The 15087-nt window shown below is 51.1% G+C and overlaps 15 non-coding genes across 15 annotated transcripts; all 15 read left to right on the top strand.

Annotated features, from left to right (window-relative positions):
• The first annotated feature begins 589 nt into the window (after positions 1–589).
• LOC140066562 (U2 spliceosomal RNA) lies at positions 590–780 on the top strand. Its single transcript, XR_011848403.1, has one exon. It is a non-coding gene; the product is annotated as a U2 spliceosomal RNA (small nuclear RNA).
• A 780-nt stretch (positions 781–1560) lies between these two features.
• On the top strand, positions 1561–1751 carry LOC140066551 (U2 spliceosomal RNA). Its single transcript, XR_011848392.1, has one exon. It is a non-coding gene; the product is annotated as a U2 spliceosomal RNA (small nuclear RNA).
• A 780-nt stretch (positions 1752–2531) lies between these two features.
• On the top strand, positions 2532–2722 carry LOC140066539 (U2 spliceosomal RNA). The gene has a single exon (XR_011848381.1). It is a non-coding gene; the product is annotated as a U2 spliceosomal RNA (small nuclear RNA).
• Positions 2723–3501: 779 nt separating this feature from the next.
• LOC140066528 (U2 spliceosomal RNA) lies at positions 3502–3692 on the top strand. The gene has a single exon (XR_011848368.1). It is a non-coding gene; the product is annotated as a U2 spliceosomal RNA (small nuclear RNA).
• A 778-nt stretch (positions 3693–4470) lies between these two features.
• LOC140066516 (U2 spliceosomal RNA) lies at positions 4471–4661 on the top strand. The gene has a single exon (XR_011848357.1). It is a non-coding gene; the product is annotated as a U2 spliceosomal RNA (small nuclear RNA).
• Positions 4662–5440: 779 nt separating this feature from the next.
• On the top strand, positions 5441–5631 carry LOC140066505 (U2 spliceosomal RNA). Its single transcript, XR_011848346.1, has one exon. It is a non-coding gene; the product is annotated as a U2 spliceosomal RNA (small nuclear RNA).
• Positions 5632–6410: 779 nt separating this feature from the next.
• LOC140066494 (U2 spliceosomal RNA) lies at positions 6411–6601 on the top strand. The gene has a single exon (XR_011848335.1). It is a non-coding gene; the product is annotated as a U2 spliceosomal RNA (small nuclear RNA).
• Positions 6602–7380: 779 nt separating this feature from the next.
• Positions 7381–7571, top strand: LOC140066482 (U2 spliceosomal RNA). Its single transcript, XR_011848324.1, has one exon. It is a non-coding gene; the product is annotated as a U2 spliceosomal RNA (small nuclear RNA).
• A 780-nt stretch (positions 7572–8351) lies between these two features.
• Positions 8352–8542, top strand: LOC140066471 (U2 spliceosomal RNA). Its single transcript, XR_011848313.1, has one exon. It is a non-coding gene; the product is annotated as a U2 spliceosomal RNA (small nuclear RNA).
• Positions 8543–9323: 781 nt separating this feature from the next.
• Positions 9324–9514, top strand: LOC140066459 (U2 spliceosomal RNA). The gene has a single exon (XR_011848302.1). It is a non-coding gene; the product is annotated as a U2 spliceosomal RNA (small nuclear RNA).
• A 780-nt stretch (positions 9515–10294) lies between these two features.
• LOC140066448 (U2 spliceosomal RNA) lies at positions 10295–10485 on the top strand. Its single transcript, XR_011848291.1, has one exon. It is a non-coding gene; the product is annotated as a U2 spliceosomal RNA (small nuclear RNA).
• Positions 10486–11265: 780 nt separating this feature from the next.
• Positions 11266–11456, top strand: LOC140066436 (U2 spliceosomal RNA). The gene has a single exon (XR_011848280.1). It is a non-coding gene; the product is annotated as a U2 spliceosomal RNA (small nuclear RNA).
• A 781-nt stretch (positions 11457–12237) lies between these two features.
• On the top strand, positions 12238–12428 carry LOC140066424 (U2 spliceosomal RNA). The gene has a single exon (XR_011848268.1). It is a non-coding gene; the product is annotated as a U2 spliceosomal RNA (small nuclear RNA).
• Positions 12429–13208: 780 nt separating this feature from the next.
• LOC140066413 (U2 spliceosomal RNA) lies at positions 13209–13399 on the top strand. Its single transcript, XR_011848258.1, has one exon. It is a non-coding gene; the product is annotated as a U2 spliceosomal RNA (small nuclear RNA).
• Positions 13400–14178: 779 nt separating this feature from the next.
• On the top strand, positions 14179–14369 carry LOC140066401 (U2 spliceosomal RNA). The gene has a single exon (XR_011848247.1). It is a non-coding gene; the product is annotated as a U2 spliceosomal RNA (small nuclear RNA).
• Positions 14370–15087: the final 718 nt, after the last annotated feature.

Genomic DNA, 15087 nt, shown 5'->3' with positions numbered 1-15087 from the left:
GGCCCGACCCGGAACAAAGGAAAAAAAAAAAAAAGGAAAAATAAAAGTGACCTAATCGGCGGCCTAATTAATTGGAGCTAATTGGATCATGATTAGTCTGGAGCCGTCTACTTGAATCGAAGACACCTGCAGGTTGAGATTTGGCTGCTTCCTCCTCCACTGCTAGCAGTCACAGTCTGAGAAGGTGCGAACGACCGAAGGTAAGCTGTAGCTATCAGCGTGTGCTGGAGCGAGCGTGCTTGTCCCCTCACACCGTCCAGCGGCTGTGTCAAGAGAAAGGAAAAGTGATCTCTGAGCCGTCAGGCAGGCAGGCAGTCGGTCGGTCAGACTGACTTGACAAAAGAGTTGTTGTGGGGAGGGTGTAGCAGCGGGCGGCTGGCAGATGAAGTGCAGACGCCCGCTCGCTCGGCCCCCCTGCTGCTTTGCGGGGGAGGTGCCTGTTGGGGGCGGTCCTATGCAGATTAATCGTCCCCACGCAGAGGACTGTGTGACTTGCAGAGTAGGTTTTTCGCCTCCTGGCGGTGTCTCCTCTCCGTGAGCAGTGCTGAGAGTTCTGAAGGGGGCCCGGTCTGGGCGAGCTATGGTCGGTATCGCTTCTCGGCCTTTTGGCTAAGATCAAGTGTAGTATCTGTTCTTATCAGTTTAATATCTGATACGTCCCCTATCTGGGGACCATATATTAAATGGATTTTTGGAACAGGGAGATGGAAAAAGAGCTTGCTCTGTCCACTCCACGCATTGACCTGGTATTGCAGTACCTCCAGGACCGGTGCACCCCTTCTTAACTTGGTGAAAAAGATAGAGAAATAAATAGCAAAACTTTGGAAAAGGGAAAAGAAATGGAGCCGAAGTTTGCAATGTGACGTCGACGACGCTCTTGTGCTTTGTCACCTACTCAGGTGTGTTGTGTGCTGTGTCTTTTGCAGGAGGAACAAAGGCTTCTCACTAATTGATTAATGAGGTGCTAAATGGGCCCGACCCGGAACAAAGGAAAAAAAAAAAAAAGGAAAAATAAAAGTGACCTAATCGGCGGCCTAATTAATTGGAGCTAATTGGATCATGATTAGTCTGGAGCCGTCTACTTGAATCGAAGACACCTGCAGGTTGAGATTTGGCTGCTTCCTCCTCCACTGCTAGCAGTCACAGTCTGAGAAGGTGCGAACGACCGAAGGTAAGCTGTAGCTATCAGCGTGTGCTGGAGCGAGCGTGCTTGTCCCCTCACACCGTCCAGCGGCTGTGTCAAGAGAAAGGAAAAGTGATCTCTGAGCCGTCAGGCAGGCAGGCAGTCGGTCGGTCAGACTGACTTGACAAAAGAGTTGTTGTGGGGAGGGTGTAGCAGCGGGCGGCTGGCAGATGAAGTGCAGACGCCCGCTCGCTCGGCCCCCCTGCTGCTTTGCGGGGGAGGTGCCTGTTGGGGGCGGTCCTATGCAGATTAATCGTCCCCACGCAGAGGACTGTGTGACTTGCAGAGTAGGTTTTTCGCCTCCTGGCGGTGTCTCCTCTCCGTGAGCAGTGCTGAGAGTTCTGAAGGGGGCCCGGTCTGGGCGAGCTATGGTCGGTATCGCTTCTCGGCCTTTTGGCTAAGATCAAGTGTAGTATCTGTTCTTATCAGTTTAATATCTGATACGTCCCCTATCTGGGGACCATATATTAAATGGATTTTTGGAACAGGGAGATGGAAAAAGAGCTTGCTCTGTCCACTCCACGCATTGACCTGGTATTGCAGTACCTCCAGGACCGGTGCACCCCTTCTTAACTTGGTGAAAAAGATAGAGAAATAAATAGCAAAACTTTGGAAAAGGGAAAAGAAATGGAGCCGAAGTTTGCAATGTGACGTCGACGACGCTCTTGTGCTTTGTCACCTACTCAGGTGTGTTGTGTGCTGTGTCTTTTGCAGGAGGAACAAAGGCTTCTCACTAATTGATTAATGAGGTGCTAAATGGGCCCGACCCGGAACAAAGGAAAAAAAAAAAAAAGGAAAAATAAAAGTGACCTAATCGGCGGCCTAATTAATTGGAGCTAATTGGATCATGATTAGTCTGGAGCCGTCTACTTGAATCGAAGACACCTGCAGGTTGAGATTTGGCTGCTTCCTCCTCCACTGCTAGCAGTCACAGTCTGAGAAGGTGCGAACGACCGAAGGTAAGCTGTAGCTATCAGCGTGTGCTGGAGCGAGCGTGCTTGTCCCCTCACACCGTCCAGCGGCTGTGTCAAGAGAAAGGAAAAGTGATCTCTGAGCCGTCAGGCAGGCAGGCAGTCGGTCGGTCAGACTGACTTGACAAAAGAGTTGTTGTGGGGAGGGTGTAGCAGCGGGCGGCTGGCAGATGAAGTGCAGACGCCCGCTCGCTCGGCCCCCCTGCTGCTTTGCGGGGGAGGTGCCTGTTGGGGGCGGTCCTATGCAGATTAATCGTCCCCACGCAGAGGACTGTGTGACTTGCAGAGTAGGTTTTTCGCCTCCTGGCGGTGTCTCCTCTCCGTGAGCAGTGCTGAGAGTTCTGAAGGGGGCCCGGTCTGGGCGAGCTATGGTCGGTATCGCTTCTCGGCCTTTTGGCTAAGATCAAGTGTAGTATCTGTTCTTATCAGTTTAATATCTGATACGTCCCCTATCTGGGGACCATATATTAAATGGATTTTTGGAACAGGGAGATGGAAAAAGAGCTTGCTCTGTCCACTCCACGCATTGACCTGGTATTGCAGTACCTCCAGGACCGGTGCACCCCTTCTTAACTTGGTGAAAAAGATAGAGAAATAAATAGCAAAACTTTGGAAAAGGGAAAAGAAATGGAGCCGAAGTTTGCAATGTGACGTCGACGACGCTCTTGTGCTTTGTCACCTACTCAGGTGTGTTGTGTGCTGTGTCTTTTGCAGGAGGAACAAAGGCTTCTCACTAATTGATTAATGAGGTGCTAAATGGGCCCGACCCGGAACAAAGGAAAAAAAAAAAAAAGGAAAAATAAAAGTGACCTAATCGGCGGCCTAATTAATTGGAGCTAATTGGATCATGATTAGTCTGGAGCCGTCTACTTGAATCGAAGACACCTGCAGGTTGAGATTTGGCTGCTTCCTCCTCCACTGCTAGCAGTCACAGTCTGAGAAGGTGCGAACGACCGAAGGTAAGCTGTAGCTATCAGCGTGTGCTGGAGCGAGCGTGCTTGTCCCCTCACACCGTCCAGCGGCTGTGTCAAGAGAAAGGAAAAGTGATCTCTGAGCCGTCAGGCAGGCAGGCAGTCGGTCGGTCAGACTGACTTGACAAAAGAGTTGTTGTGGGAGGGTGTAGCAGCGGGCGGCTGGCAGATGAAGTGCAGACGCCCGCTCGCTCGGCCCCCCTGCTGCTTTGCGGGGGAGGTGCCTGTTGGGGGCGGTCCTATGCAGATTAATCGTCCCCACGCAGAGGACTGTGTGACTTGCAGAGTAGGTTTTTCGCCTCCTGGCGGTGTCTCCTCTCCGTGAGCAGTGCTGAGAGTTCTGAAGGGGGCCCGGTCTGGGCGAGCTATGGTCGGTATCGCTTCTCGGCCTTTTGGCTAAGATCAAGTGTAGTATCTGTTCTTATCAGTTTAATATCTGATACGTCCCCTATCTGGGGACCATATATTAAATGGATTTTTGGAACAGGGAGATGGAAAAAGAGCTTGCTCTGTCCACTCCACGCATTGACCTGGTATTGCAGTACCTCCAGGACCGGTGCACCCCTTCTTAACTTGGTGAAAAAGATAGAGAAATAAATAGCAAAACTTTGGAAAAGGGAAAAGAAATGGAGCCGAAGTTTGCAATGTGACGTCGACGACGCTCTTGTGCTTTGTCACCTACTCAGGTGTGTTGTGTGCTGTGTCTTTTGCAGGAGGAACAAAGGCTTCTCACTAATTGATTAATGAGGTGCTAAATGGGCCCGACCCGGAACAAAGGAAAAAAAAAAAAAGGAAAAATAAAAGTGACCTAATCGGCGGCCTAATTAATTGGAGCTAATTGGATCATGATTAGTCTGGAGCCGTCTACTTGAATCGAAGACACCTGCAGGTTGAGATTTGGCTGCTTCCTCCTCCACTGCTAGCAGTCACAGTCTGAGAAGGTGCGAACGACCGAAGGTAAGCTGTAGCTATCAGCGTGTGCTGGAGCGAGCGTGCTTGTCCCCTCACACCGTCCAGCGGCTGTGTCAAGAGAAAGGAAAAGTGATCTCTGAGCCGTCAGGCAGGCAGGCAGTCGGTCGGTCAGACTGACTTGACAAAAGAGTTGTTGTGGGGAGGGTGTAGCAGCGGGCGGCTGGCAGATGAAGTGCAGACGCCCGCTCGCTCGGCCCCCCTGCTGCTTTGCGGGGAGGTGCCTGTTGGGGGCGGTCCTATGCAGATTAATCGTCCCCACGCAGAGGACTGTGTGACTTGCAGAGTAGGTTTTTCGCCTCCTGGCGGTGTCTCCTCTCCGTGAGCAGTGCTGAGAGTTCTGAAGGGGGCCCGGTCTGGGCGAGCTATGGTCGGTATCGCTTCTCGGCCTTTTGGCTAAGATCAAGTGTAGTATCTGTTCTTATCAGTTTAATATCTGATACGTCCCCTATCTGGGGACCATATATTAAATGGATTTTTGGAACAGGGAGATGGAAAAAGAGCTTGCTCTGTCCACTCCACGCATTGACCTGGTATTGCAGTACCTCCAGGACCGGTGCACCCCTTCTTAACTTGGTGAAAAAGATAGAGAAATAAATAGCAAAACTTTGGAAAAGGGAAAAGAAATGGAGCCGAAGTTTGCAATGTGACGTCGACGACGCTCTTGTGCTTTGTCACCTACTCAGGTGTGTTGTGTGCTGTGTCTTTTGCAGGAGGAACAAAGGCTTCTCACTAATTGATTAATGAGGTGCTAAATGGGCCCGACCCGGAACAAAGGAAAAAAAAAAAAAAGGAAAAATAAAAGTGACCTAATCGGCGGCCTAATTAATTGGAGCTAATTGGATCATGATTAGTCTGGAGCCGTCTACTTGAATCGAAGACACCTGCAGGTTGAGATTTGGCTGCTTCCTCCTCCACTGCTAGCAGTCACAGTCTGAGAAGGTGCGAACGACCGAAGGTAAGCTGTAGCTATCAGCGTGTGCTGGAGCGAGCGTGCTTGTCCCCTCACACCGTCCAGCGGCTGTGTCAAGAGAAAGGAAAAGTGATCTCTGAGCCGTCAGGCAGGCAGGCAGTCGGTCGGTCAGACTGACTTGACAAAAGAGTTGTTGTGGGGAGGGTGTAGCAGCGGGCGGCTGGCAGATGAAGTGCAGACGCCCGCTCGCTCGGCCCCCCTGCTGCTTTGCGGGGGAGGTGCCTGTTGGGGGCGGTCCTATGCAGATTAATCGTCCCCACGCAGAGGACTGTGTGACTTGCAGAGTAGGTTTTCGCCTCCTGGCGGTGTCTCCTCTCCGTGAGCAGTGCTGAGAGTTCTGAAGGGGGCCCGGTCTGGGCGAGCTATGGTCGGTATCGCTTCTCGGCCTTTTGGCTAAGATCAAGTGTAGTATCTGTTCTTATCAGTTTAATATCTGATACGTCCCCTATCTGGGGACCATATATTAAATGGATTTTTGGAACAGGGAGATGGAAAAAGAGCTTGCTCTGTCCACTCCACGCATTGACCTGGTATTGCAGTACCTCCAGGACCGGTGCACCCCTTCTTAACTTGGTGAAAAAGATAGAGAAATAAATAGCAAAACTTTGGAAAAGGGAAAAGAAATGGAGCCGAAGTTTGCAATGTGACGTCGACGACGCTCTTGTGCTTTGTCACCTACTCAGGTGTGTTGTGTGCTGTGTCTTTTGCAGGAGGAACAAAGGCTTCTCACTAATTGATTAATGAGGTGCTAAATGGGCCCGACCCGGAACAAAGGAAAAAAAAAAAAAAGGAAAAATAAAAGTGACCTAATCGGCGGCCTAATTAATTGGAGCTAATTGGATCATGATTAGTCTGGAGCCGTCTACTTGAATCGAAGACACCTGCAGGTTGAGATTTGGCTGCTTCCTCCTCCACTGCTAGCAGTCACAGTCTGAGAAGGTGCGAACGACCGAAGGTAAGCTGTAGCTATCAGCGTGTGCTGGAGCGAGCGTGCTTGTCCCCTCACACCGTCCAGCGGCTGTGTCAAGAGAAAGGAAAAGTGATCTCTGAGCCGTCAGGCAGGCAGGCAGTCGGTCGGTCAGACTGACTTGACAAAAGAGTTGTTGTGGGGAGGGTGTAGCAGCGGGCGGCTGGCAGATGAAGTGCAGACGCCCGCTCGCTCGGCCCCCTGCTGCTTTGCGGGGGAGGTGCCTGTTGGGGGCGGTCCTATGCAGATTAATCGTCCCCACGCAGAGGACTGTGTGACTTGCAGAGTAGGTTTTTCGCCTCCTGGCGGTGTCTCCTCTCCGTGAGCAGTGCTGAGAGTTCTGAAGGGGGCCCGGTCTGGGCGAGCTATGGTCGGTATCGCTTCTCGGCCTTTTGGCTAAGATCAAGTGTAGTATCTGTTCTTATCAGTTTAATATCTGATACGTCCCCTATCTGGGGACCATATATTAAATGGATTTTTGGAACAGGGAGATGGAAAAAGAGCTTGCTCTGTCCACTCCACGCATTGACCTGGTATTGCAGTACCTCCAGGACCGGTGCACCCCTTCTTAACTTGGTGAAAAAGATAGAGAAATAAATAGCAAAACTTTGGAAAAGGGAAAAGAAATGGAGCCGAAGTTTGCAATGTGACGTCGACGACGCTCTTGTGCTTTGTCACCTACTCAGGTGTGTTGTGTGCTGTGTCTTTTGCAGGAGGAACAAAGGCTTCTCACTAATTGATTAATGAGGTGCTAAATGGGCCCGACCCGGAACAAAGGAAAAAAAAAAAAAGGAAAAATAAAAGTGACCTAATCGGCGGCCTAATTAATTGGAGCTAATTGGATCATGATTAGTCTGGAGCCGTCTACTTGAATCGAAGACACCTGCAGGTTGAGATTTGGCTGCTTCCTCCTCCACTGCTAGCAGTCACAGTCTGAGAAGGTGCGAACGACCGAAGGTAAGCTGTAGCTATCAGCGTGTGCTGGAGCGAGCGTGCTTGTCCCCTCACACCGTCCAGCGGCTGTGTCAAGAGAAAGGAAAAGTGATCTCTGAGCCGTCAGGCAGGCAGGCAGTCGGTCGGTCAGACTGACTTGACAAAAGAGTTGTTGTGGGGAGGGTGTAGCAGCGGGCGGCTGGCAGATGAAGTGCAGACGCCCGCTCGCTCGGCCCCCCTGCTGCTTTGCGGGGGAGGTGCCTGTTGGGGGCGGTCCTATGCAGATTAATCGTCCCCACGCAGAGGACTGTGTGACTTGCAGAGTAGGTTTTTCGCCTCCTGGCGGTGTCTCCTCTCCGTGAGCAGTGCTGAGAGTTCTGAAGGGGGCCCGGTCTGGGCGAGCTATGGTCGGTATCGCTTCTCGGCCTTTTGGCTAAGATCAAGTGTAGTATCTGTTCTTATCAGTTTAATATCTGATACGTCCCCTATCTGGGGACCATATATTAAATGGATTTTTGGAACAGGGAGATGGAAAAAGAGCTTGCTCTGTCCACTCCACGCATTGACCTGGTATTGCAGTACCTCCAGGACCGGTGCACCCCTTCTTAACTTGGTGAAAAAGATAGAGAAATAAATAGCAAAACTTTGGAAAAGGGAAAAGAAATGGAGCCGAAGTTTGCAATGTGACGTCGACGACGCTCTTGTGCTTTGTCACCTACTCAGGTGTGTTGTGTGCTGTGTCTTTTGCAGGAGGAACAAAGGCTTCTCACTAATTGATTAATGAGGTGCTAAATGGGCCCGACCCGGAACAAAGGAAAAAAAAAAAAAAGGAAAAATAAAAGTGACCTAATCGGCGGCCTAATTAATTGGAGCTAATTGGATCATGATTAGTCTGGAGCCGTCTACTTGAATCGAAGACACCTGCAGGTTGAGATTTGGCTGCTTCCTCCTCCACTGCTAGCAGTCACAGTCTGAGAAGGTGCGAACGACCGAAGGTAAGCTGTAGCTATCAGCGTGTGCTGGAGCGAGCGTGCTTGTCCCCTCACACCGTCCAGCGGCTGTGTCAAGAGAAAGGAAAAGTGATCTCTGAGCCGTCAGGCAGGCAGGCAGTCGGTCGGTCAGACTGACTTGACAAAAGAGTTGTTGTGGGGAGGGTGTAGCAGCGGGCGGCTGGCAGATGAAGTGCAGACGCCCGCTCGCTCGGCCCCCCTGCTGCTTTGCGGGGGAGGTGCCTGTTGGGGGCGGTCCTATGCAGATTAATCGTCCCCACGCAGAGGACTGTGTGACTTGCAGAGTAGGTTTTTCGCCTCCTGGCGGTGTCTCCTCTCCGTGAGCAGTGCTGAGAGTTCTGAAGGGGGCCCGGTCTGGGCGAGCTATGGTCGGTATCGCTTCTCGGCCTTTTGGCTAAGATCAAGTGTAGTATCTGTTCTTATCAGTTTAATATCTGATACGTCCCCTATCTGGGGACCATATATTAAATGGATTTTTGGAACAGGGAGATGGAAAAAGAGCTTGCTCTGTCCACTCCACGCATTGACCTGGTATTGCAGTACCTCCAGGACCGGTGCACCCCTTCTTAACTTGGTGAAAAAGATAGAGAAATAAATAGCAAAACTTTGGAAAAGGGAAAAGAAATGGAGCCGAAGTTTGCAATGTGACGTCGACGACGCTCTTGTGCTTTGTCACCTACTCAGGTGTGTTGTGTGCTGTGTCTTTTGCAGGAGGAACAAAGGCTTCTCACTAATTGATTAATGAGGTGCTAAATGGGCCCGACCCGGAACAAAGGGAAAAAAAAAAAAAAGGAAAAATAAAAGTGACCTAATCGGCGGCCTAATTAATTGGAGCTAATTGGATCATGATTAGTCTGGAGCCGTCTACTTGAATCGAAGACACCTGCAGGTTGAGATTTGGCTGCTTCCTCCTCCACTGCTAGCAGTCACAGTCTGAGAAGGTGCGAACGACCGAAGGTAAGCTGTAGCTATCAGCGTGTGCTGGAGCGAGCGTGCTTGTCCCCTCACACCGTCCAGCGGCTGTGTCAAGAGAAAGGAAAAGTGATCTCTGAGCCGTCAGGCAGGCAGGCAGTCGGTCGGTCAGACTGACTTGACAAAAGAGTTGTTGTGGGGAGGGTGTAGCAGCGGGCGGCTGGCAGATGAAGTGCAGACGCCCGCTCGCTCGGCCCCCCTGCTGCTTTGCGGGGGAGGTGCCTGTTGGGGGCGGTCCTATGCAGATTAATCGTCCCCACGCAGAGGACTGTGTGACTTGCAGAGTAGGTTTTTCGCCTCCTGGCGGTGTCTCCTCTCCGTGAGCAGTGCTGAGAGTTCTGAAGGGGGCCCGGTCTGGGCGAGCTATGGTCGGTATCGCTTCTCGGCCTTTTGGCTAAGATCAAGTGTAGTATCTGTTCTTATCAGTTTAATATCTGATACGTCCCCTATCTGGGGACCATATATTAAATGGATTTTTGGAACAGGGAGATGGAAAAAGAGCTTGCTCTGTCCACTCCACGCATTGACCTGGTATTGCAGTACCTCCAGGACCGGTGCACCCCTTCTTAACTTGGTGAAAAAGATAGAGAAATAAATAGCAAAACTTTGGAAAAGGGAAAAGAAATGGAGCCGAAGTTTGCAATGTGACGTCGACGACGCTCTTGTGCTTTGTCACCTACTCAGGTGTGTTGTGTGCTGTGTCTTTTGCAGGAGGAACAAAGGCTTCTCACTAATTGATTAATGAGGTGCTAAATGGGCCCGACCCGGAACAAAGGAAAAAAAAAAAAAAGGAAAAATAAAAGTGACCTAATCGGCGGCCTAATTAATTGGAGCTAATTGGATCATGATTAGTCTGGAGCCGTCTACTTGAATCGAAGACACCTGCAGGTTGAGATTTGGCTGCTTCCTCCTCCACTGCTAGCAGTCACAGTCTGAGAAGGTGCGAACGACCGAAGGTAAGCTGTAGCTATCAGCGTGTGCTGGAGCGAGCGTGCTTGTCCCCTCACACCGTCCAGCGGCTGTGTCAAGAGAAAGGAAAAGTGATCTCTGAGCCGTCAGGCAGGCAGGCAGTCGGTCGGTCAGACTGACTTGACAAAAGAGTTGTTGTGGGGAGGGTGTAGCAGCGGGCGGCTGGCAGATGAAGTGCAGACGCCCGCTCGCTCGGCCCCCCTGCTGCTTTGCGGGGGAGGTGCCTGTTGGGGGCGGTCCTATGCAGATTAATCGTCCCCACGCAGAGGACTGTGTGACTTGCAGAGTAGGTTTTTCGCCTCCTGGCGGTGTCTCCTCTCCGTGAGCAGTGCTGAGAGTTCTGAAGGGGGCCCGGTCTGGGCGAGCTATGGTCGGTATCGCTTCTCGGCCTTTTGGCTAAGATCAAGTGTAGTATCTGTTCTTATCAGTTTAATATCTGATACGTCCCCTATCTGGGGACCATATATTAAATGGATTTTTGGAACAGGGAGATGGAAAAAGAGCTTGCTCTGTCCACTCCACGCATTGACCTGGTATTGCAGTACCTCCAGGACCGGTGCACCCCTTCTTAACTTGGTGAAAAAGATAGAGAAATAAATAGCAAAACTTTGGAAAAGGGAAAAGAAATGGAGCCGAAGTTTGCAATGTGACGTCGACGACGCTCTTGTGCTTTGTCACCTACTCAGGTGTGTTGTGTGCTGTGTCTTTTGCAGGAGGAACAAAGGCTTCTCACTAATTGATTAATGAGGTGCTAAATGGGCCCGACCCGGAACAAAGGAAAAAAAAAAAAAAGGAAAAATAAAAGTGACCTAATCGGCGGCCTAATTAATTGGAGCTAATTGGATCATGATTAGTCTGGAGCCGTCTACTTGAATCGAAGACACCTGCAGGTTGAGATTTGGCTGCTTCCTCCTCCACTGCTAGCAGTCACAGTCTGAGAAGGTGCGAACGACCGAAGGTAAGCTGTAGCTATCAGCGTGTGCTGGAGCGAGCGTGCTTGTCCCCTCACACCGTCCAGCGGCTGTGTCAAGAGAAAGGAAAAGTGATCTCTGAGCCGTCAGGCAGGCAGGCAGTCGGTCGGTCAGACTGACTTGACAAAAGAGTTGTTGTGGGGAGGGTGTAGCAGCGGGCGGCTGGCAGATGAAGTGCAGACGCCCGCTCGCTCGGCCCCCCTGCTGCTTTGCGGGGGAGGTGCCTGTTGGGGGCGGTCCTATGCAGATTAATCGTCCCCACGCAGAGGACTGTGTGACTTGCAGAGTAGGTTTTTCGCCTCCTGGCGGTGTCTCCTCTCCGTGAGCAGTGCTGAGAGTTCTGAAGGGGGCCCGGTCTGGGCGAGCTATGGTCGGTATCGCTTCTCGGCCTTTTGGCTAAGATCAAGTGTAGTATCTGTTCTTATCAGTTTAATATCTGATACGTCCCCTATCTGGGGACCATATATTAAATGGATTTTTGGAACAGGGAGATGGAAAAAGAGCTTGCTCTGTCCACTCCACGCATTGACCTGGTATTGCAGTACCTCCAGGACCGGTGCACCCCTTCTTAACTTGGTGAAAAAGATAGAGAAATAAATAGCAAAACTTTGGAAAAGGGAAAAGAAATGGAGCCGAAGTTTGCAATGTGACGTCGACGACGCTCTTGTGCTTTGTCACCTACTCAGGTGTGTTGTGTGCTGTGTCTTTTGCAGGAGGAACAAAGGCTTCTCACTAATTGATTAATGAGGTGCTAAATGGGCCCGACCCGGAACAAAGGAAAAAAAAAAAAAAAGGAAAAATAAAAGTGACCTAATCGGCGGCCTAATTAATTGGAGCTAATTGGATCATGATTAGTCTGGAGCCGTCTACTTGAATCGAAGACACCTGCAGGTTGAGATTTGGCTGCTTCCTCCTCCACTGCTAGCAGTCACAGTCTGAGAAGGTGCGAACGACCGAAGGTAAGCTGTAGCTATCAGCGTGTGCTGGAGCGAGCGTGCTTGTCCCCTCACACCGTCCAGCGGCTGTGTCAAGAGAAAGGAAAAGTGATCTCTGAGCCGTCAGGCAGGCAGGCAGTCGGTCGGTCAGACTGACTTGACAAAAGAGTTGTTGTGGGGAGGGTGTAGCAGCGGGCGGCTGGCAGATGAAGTGCAGACGCCCGCTCGCTCGGCCCCCCTGCTGCTTTGCGGGGGAGGTGCCTGTTGGGGGCGGTCCTATGCAGATTAATCGTCCCCACGCAGAGGACTGTGTGACTTGCAGAGTAGGTTTTTCGCCTCCTGGCGGTGTCTCCTCTCCGTGAGCAGTGCTGAGAGTTCTGAAGGGGGCCCGGTCTGGGCGAGCTATGGTCGGTATCGCTTCTCGGCCTTTTGGCTAAGATCAAGTGTAGTATCTGTTCTTATCAGTTTAATATCTGATACGTCCCCTATCTGGGGACCATATATTAAATGGATTTTTGGAACAGGGAGATGGAAAAAGAGCTTGCTCTGTCCACTCCACGCATTGACCTGGTATTGCAGTACCTCCAGGACCGGTGCACCCCTTCTTAACTTGGTGAAAAAGATAGAGAAATAAATAGCAAAACTTTGGAAAAGGGAAAAGAAATGGAGCCGAAGTTTGCAATGTGACGTCGACGACGCTCTTGTGCTTTGTCACCTACTCAGGTGTGTTGTGTGCTGTGTCTTTTGCAGGAGGAACAAAGGCTTCTCACTAATTGATTAATGAGGTGCTAAATGGGCCCGACCCGGAACAAAGGAAAAAAAAAAAAAAGGAAAAATAAAAGTGACCTAATCGGCGGCCTAATTAATTGGAGCTAATTGGATCATGATTAGTCTGGAGCCGTCTACTTGAATCGAAGACACCTGCAGGTTGAGATTTGGCTGCTTCCTCCTCCACTGCTAGCAGTCACAGTCTGAGAAGGTGCGAACGACCGAAGGTAAGCTGTAGCTATCAGCGTGTGCTGGAGCGAGCGTGCTTGTCCCCTCACACCGTCCAGCGGCTGTGTCAAGAGAAAGGAAAAGTGATCTCTGAGCCGTCAGGCAGGCAGGCAGTCGGTCGGTCAGACTGACTTGACAAAAGAGTTGTTGTGGGGAGGGTGTAGCAGCGGGCGGCTGGCAGATGAAGTGCAGACGCCCGCTCGCTCGGCCCCCCTGCTGCTTTGCGGGGGAGGTGCCTGTTGGGGGCGGTCCTATGCAGATTAATCGTCCCCACGCAGAGGACTGTGTGACTTGCAGAGTAGGTTTTTCGCCTCCTGGCGGTGTCTCCTCTCCGTGAGCAGTGCTGAGAGTTCTGAAGGGGGCCCGGTCTGGGCGAGCTATGGTCGGTATCGCTTCTCGGCCTTTTGGCTAAGATCAAGTGTAGTATCTGTTCTTATCAGTTTAATATCTGATACGTCCCCTATCTGGGGACCATATATTAAATGGATTTTTGGAACAGGGAGATGGAAAAAGAGCTTGCTCTGTCCACTCCACGCATTGACCTGGTATTGCAGTACCTCCAGGACCGGTGCACCCCTTCTTAACTTGGTGAAAAAGATAGAGAAATAAATAGCAAAACTTTGGAAAAGGGAAAAGAAATGGAGCCGAAGTTTGCAATGTGACGTCGACGACGCTCTTGTGCTTTGTCACCTACTCAGGTGTGTTGTGTGCTGTGTCTTTTGCAGGAGGAACAAAGGCTTCTCACTAATTGATTAATGAGGTGCTAAATGGGCCCGACCCGGAACAAAGGAAAAAAAAAAAAAGGAAAAATAAAAGTGACCTAATCGGCGGCCTAATTAATTGGAGCTAATTGGATCATGATTAGTCTGGAGCCGTCTACTTGAATCGAAGACACCTGCAGGTTGAGATTTGGCTGCTTCCTCCTCCACTGCTAGCAGTCACAGTCTGAGAAGGTGCGAACGACCGAAGGTAAGCTGTAGCTATCAGCGTGTGCTGGAGCGAGCGTGCTTGTCCCCTCACACCGTCCAGCGGCTGTGTCAAGAGAAAGGAAAAGTGATCTCTGAGCCGTCAGGCAGGCAGGCAGTCGGTCGGTCAGACTGACTTGACAAAAGAGTTGTTGTGGGGAGGGTGTAGCAGCGGGCGGCTGGCAGATGAAGTGCAGACGCCCGCTCGCTCGGCCCCCCTGCTGCTTTGCGGGGGAGGTGCCTGTTGGGGGCGGTCCTATGCAGATTAATCGTCCCCACGCAGAGGACTGTGTGACTTGCAGAGTAGGTTTTTCGCCTCCTGGCGGTGTCTCCTCTCCGTGAGCAGTGCTGAGAGTTCTGAAGGGGGCCCGGTCTGGGCGAGCTATGGTCGGTATCGCTTCTCGGCCTTTTGGCTAAGATCAAGTGTAGTATCTGTTCTTATCAGTTTAATATCTGATACGTCCCCTATCTGGGGACCATATATTAAATGGATTTTTGGAACAGGGAGATGGAAAAAGAGCTTGCTCTGTCCACTCCACGCATTGACCTGGTATTGCAGTACCTCCAGGACCGGTGCACCCCTTCTTAACTTGGTGAAAAAGATAGAGAAATAAATAGCAAAACTTTGGAAAAGGGAAAAGAAATGGAGCCGAAGTTTGCAATGTGACGTCGACGACGCTCTTGTGCTTTGTCACCTACTCAGGTGTGTTGTGTGCTGTGTCTTTTGCAGGAGGAACAAAGGCTTCTCACTAATTGATTAATGAGGTGCTAAATGGGCCCGACCCGGAACAAAGGAAAAAAAAAAAAAAGGAAAAATAAAAGTGACCTAATCGGCGGCCTAATTAATTGGAGCTAATTGGATCATGATTAGTCTGGAGCCGTCTACTTGAATCGAAGACACCTGCAGGTTGAGATTTGGCTGCTTCCTCCTCCACTGCTAGCAGTCACAGTCTGAGAAGGTGCGAACGACCGAAGGTAAGCTGTAGCTATCAGCGTGTGCTGGAGCGAGCGTGCTTGTCCCCTCACACCGTCCAGCGGCTGTGTCAAGAGAAAGGAAAAGTGATCTCTGAGCCGTCAGGCAGGCAGGCAGTCGGTCGGTCAGACTGACTTGACAAAAGAGTTGTTGTGGGGAGGGTGTAGCAGCGGGCGGCTGGCAGATGAAGTGCAGAGCCCGCTCGCTCGGCCCCCCTGCTGCTTTGCGGGGGAGGTGCCTGTTGGGGGCGGTCCTATGCAGATTAATCGTCCCCACGCAGAGGACTGTGTGACTTGCAGAGTAGGTTTTTCGCCTCCTGGCGGTGTCTC

This window comes from Engystomops pustulosus, chromosome 6 (genome assembly GCF_040894005.1).
Source record: "Engystomops pustulosus chromosome 6, aEngPut4.maternal, whole genome shotgun sequence".
NCBI classification, from domain to species: domain Eukaryota; kingdom Metazoa; phylum Chordata; class Amphibia; order Anura; family Leptodactylidae; genus Engystomops; species Engystomops pustulosus.
Note: the sequence above shows the minus strand (reverse complement) of the source record. Positions and strands in the feature narration are given on the sequence as shown.